This window comes from Poecilia mexicana, unplaced genomic scaffold (assembly GCF_051168715.1).
Source record: "Poecilia mexicana isolate PSO_F unplaced genomic scaffold, ASM5116871v1 scaffold_9, whole genome shotgun sequence".
Taxonomy (NCBI): Eukaryota; Metazoa; Chordata; class Actinopteri; order Cyprinodontiformes; family Poeciliidae; genus Poecilia; species Poecilia mexicana.
This window is the reverse complement of record NW_028263378.1, coordinates 23,819,255-23,824,233: the sequence shown is the minus strand read 5'-3', so window position 1 is coordinate 23,824,233 and position 4,979 is coordinate 23,819,255.

The window sequence follows — 4,979 nt, the reverse complement described above, 5'->3', positions numbered from 1 at the left end:
CAGATTTAAAGGATGTATCTGATCTAAACTCCGAATTTTCCAACGTGACCAAGATTATGCCATCTACACGGTTTTTTGCAATGTCTTTTGGAGGTTTGTTTCTAGCTGTCTTGCTCATCTAAAGACAGATGTTTTTTCACATTATTTCTTTCAAAATTGTTCATGCTCAGTCCAGTGTGAAGGAGAGCAACACTGAACATCAGCATTTTAAATCTTGGGACAGATTCTTAAATAAATTTACATATGGATATTTACTAGGCCTGTCAAATAGATGATTTTCAGTTTACTTGTATGTTTGAGGTTTTTGCCCTTCTTGAAGGTGAACCTCTACCACTCCAAAGTCTTTTATAATGTTTAGCAAGTTTTCTTCCAGTATATTTAGTAGGGCTGTAGTGATACAATAATCTCACGATACAATACACAATATTCTGCTCACGATACGATATATATTGCGATATTCAGCAAATGATACAATTCAATACACCTTTGCGATTTTCTGAAAGATTTTAGAGGGACAGAGTGATTTTGGTGACATTTTGTGACTATTATAGAGTTGGACTGAATTAATTTAACTGAAAACTGATTAAAAGCACCAACTACACAATACCTGGCTCTGGTTGGACATGGACACAGACTTAAAGTCGATAGCTGGACAAAATGAATCAAAGAAGTGGTGAGAAAACATGTTTCTTTTAATTGAAACAGTACAAACTGTAGCTTACATGAATTTGTAAAGTAAATAAAGTGCACCAAGTACCCTGCTCTGAATAGTTTGATACCTTTTTAACCTTGACACTAAACACATCTGAAGGAATCACTTTAAGCCTGATGACCTAATCACTCTCCCGTCGAAGCAAGCAGTGAGTGAGCAAGTTGACAGTTGGATGTTACGATACTTGCGGATGAATATCGATTTTCTTCTAGGAAAGAAAATATCGATATATATTGCAAAATCGATATTATTACACAGTCCTAATATTTAGCTTCATTCATCTTATAATCTTTGACCATCTTTCCTATCCCTTCTTTAGACAACCCCCCCCTACATGCAGCATTATGCAGCCACAGACATTTTCTACTGTGGGAATGATGTGTTCAGGTTGATGTGTTCAGTGTTAGTTTTTTTGCCACACATAACATTTGCAAGTAGGCAAAAAAGTTATTCTTGAGTCTCAACTGACCAGAGCACCTTCTTCCATTGCATTGTTTTCTCTCTGCCTCTCTGATTAATGCTCTCTTTGCCCAGCCTGTGGGTTTAGGTGGGCAGCTATGAATTAGCAAGTTTGTAGTAATGGCATGCTCTTTCTCTTTTGCTACAATTGATAAAAAATTGTTCTTGGGATATTGTTTAATAGCCTAACCCTGGTTTTAGCTTCTCTGTAGCCTGTCCTCTGAACAGCTGTATTTATACTGCAATGAAATTACAAGCTACGTTTCTGGTGACTTCTGAAGACAGTTGATTGTAATGGATTTTTTTAGGGGAGTCAAAATAAAGAGGTATTGAATACAAATATACAAAAATGCCCCACTTTTCAGACTTGTATTTAACAAGCAAACTCTATCCCTTCATAGATATACATTACCTTGTGTTGGTACACAAACAATACCTGAAATGTATAAAACTTTTTACAGAGCAGAAATAGTTTCGCCTTAAAGTTTAGTAGAACACAAAGATCATTTCACAAAAGAAAAAAAGTTTCCTCCTGTTTTTTTAAATTTGCTTTTACCTTCATGGAGTGATCTCCAGATCTATTACACACCCAGGACTCTGTCACTTAACTCTTTCATATGTTTGTATGTGTTGTTTGCCTCAGTGTGGTGATTTAGAGGGAACATTTTATCACAGCTAGCCAAGGGAGCCGGGTCCACCAGGGAGCCCGGCATTTTATAAGGTTATAAATAATCAATGACACTGAATCTGTAATAGGCTGTAATGCTGTTTGTTAACTCTCCCCGCTCCACCCCTCCCCCGCCCGGGATGGCATGTTTGTTGCTCGAACAATGGAAACGAATTGCCAGGGCTAATTGACGAAGCAGCAGAATCTCCTTGTAAGCCGCGTCAGTTTATTTTATGTTTCGTTTATTGCCTCTGAGCAGCCTTAAATCATGCAGAGAGGCACCACTCTGATGTGTTTGAAGTAGACAAAGTCTAAACCTGATTATATTCCACGCAAGTATACTGAGAGAAAGTTATTAAAAGATTTAGATTTCTGCAAAATCATTTATTGCACTGATCAATCACAAAGGGCGAAGTTGCTCTAAAAGGAGAAATCGAAGGGAACACATTGTTGTCAGAGAATAGAGGAAGAAAGAAGCAATAGCATCAAAAATAACACCAAAACTTTTTTTTTTCAGCTTTGCCATAACGTCTTTCAATTCAGCACCAAAACACCAAGTTTAATCCCCTCGCTCCTCTCCTCTACGCATGTACACATCCAAATATGATACATATTTTGAATTTCTCCCCTCCCCCAGTAGTCACCCATGAGACTCTGATTTCCATTATTATTAATATCTGCCTGTTTAATTTTCAGCTCTGTCATAATGTGTCGGCCTAAACTACAAGAGACAATCCCTTATTGATTACTTTCCCAGCAGCCCCGGCGCATGCCCCAGCTGATCACGCCTCTCATGCACAGACATCTCATGCATTTCAGATAATAAGCTGCTGCTCTGGAGTTGAAACAAATTGGATGTGCAGTCAGTCACTGTCCAAGTAAATCATGTTGCAGTCTGTCAGTGGACTAGGCTTGGATTATCATCTTACCCAAGCGAGGCGAAATATATGAAAAAAAAAATGAAAAAAAAAGTAGAAAATGTGGCATGAGCACCTGTTATGATGGCATGGTGATACATAAACGGTAGCTTCCAGAAGTATTCATACCCCTTGAGGATTTTTGCTTCATAGGGATTTTATGTGATAGACCAACAACACAAAGCATTCCTTATTTGTAAAGTGGAGGGAAAAAGATTAAAGGTTTTTAAGCTTCTTGACAAAAATCAGAAAACTTTGACATCCGTATTTTCTTCCCCTGTTAACACCAATTCAATTTAATACTAGCCTATTTAGAAAATCAACCTGTGTGTAGTTTCATATCTATATAAATCTAGCAGTTTTGGGAAGAAACAGCATCATGAAGACCAGGAACACTAGACAGATCAGGGTGAAAGTGAAGAAGGTTTTCATCGACTCCATCTGACTAACCTTGGACTTTGTTACAAAGATACTATAAATAGCCAAACCTTCGCTTCTTGTGGGGGTGAATTCAAACATATACAAATATACTGGGTTTTTATGTAAACATTTTTTGTAACTCGTATGCCATTTTCCTTCCACATTACAGTTAAGTGCTACTTTATATTGATATTGGGGGAAAAAAATCAAAACAATAAAAACATTGAAGTTTTGACAAAATGTTTAAAAAAAAAAGCGTATGAAACTCTGGGGGTTTCAAAACTTTTTAAGAGTGACTCTCACATTGTTAGAGTTGTACTTAATGAGCCTCCCAAAAATATATATGATTAAAAATAACACTAAGAGAAAGTGTGATGCATTCAAAATAAACTGAATCTCCTATTACAAGTTATTTTGAAAAAGCTTGACAGTTGAATCTTTCCCTTCAGATTTAGTATTCCCTTCAGTAGAAATTTTACACACTAAAACATGCAAAATGAGCCTGATGATGAAGAAAAATAATGAGAACATTATACCGAAAAGCTAGCACAACAATTTGACACAATCCTAACATCCCTCCACCCCACATATTGTACACTGTATCCTGTGTCTTTCTTACTGTACATCTCGACAGTTGTAGTAATGTTTCGGTAGATGATGCTGGAAGCGTTATGTTCCGTGGACGAGAAACACGGCGCCAAAATCTATTTCCAAAACAATGCTGCCATTGTCTTCTTGTGCCTAGAATTCTGCAACAGGGAGAAAATGAAGCATCACGTCACAACCGAACCTGGCAGTGTTTCACATCCAGTGCTCTTTCACATGAGGGGAAAAAAAAGGAAGTTTTTTTTTTGGAGATGCACAGGAAGGCATGATTAATAATACATCAGGATTATATAGCACAGACTGTGCTGCGCTGGCTTTAATAAGTCCATGGAGGGAAAACAATCCCAGACAATGAAAACAACCTCACTCACTGCCTGAAACACATCTGCATTTTACCTCCAACAAATCTGCACAACCCCCTCAGTATTAGTTATGTTTTTGTTTTTTTTTGTGTGTTTTTATTTATTGAAAAATACCTAAATGCAGCTCAAGTTCTGCTGTGAATCTCCCGTGTTTCGGGAAAAAAAAAAAAACTATACAAAAGATGTGTTATCCAAGTAACACACCTGAGCTACAGCGGTTTGCTGCGAAACCCCGAGAAGTGGAATAATTGGCACCCTAGTGTAAGTTTCCCTCTGTTTGGTGCCAGCTGTTTAAAATATGGATGATATTGTTTTCATTGCGCGGCTCTTATTGAGTTCTGCTCGGGCCGCGCGGTATAATCCTCTGACTTTGACCTTTTCTGGCATGTGGGGGAAAAAAAGGAAATAAACAAGGCACTGATGTATTCCTTCTGTTTCCCGAGGAGCCGAGCAGCAGATTTCCTGTAGACTGCGATCAGGCGTCCAGATGCAGAGAGCTGTCTGTAGTCTCTCTACTCTATCTGAGGAGGAGTGAGAGAAAACAAAAAGGATGATGGGGGGGGAAAAAGAAAAAGCTTATTGACAACTGTGATCAGTGTATATTGTCTTCTCTCTATTGGCAGACTTCCCTGGCTGACAAAACTCAAAGCTGTTCACCGCAAGATGTTCTGCTTAAAGTGTCTTTTCAGAAAAAAATGACTTCCTGTGGAGGCACCAGTCATTTGTAAGACTAAAAGACATTTCGGATAACAGGCATAGACAGTCCCTTGCAAAAGCTTTCATACCCCTTGAACCTTTCCACATTTTGCCATATTAAAACTACAAACGTCAATGTA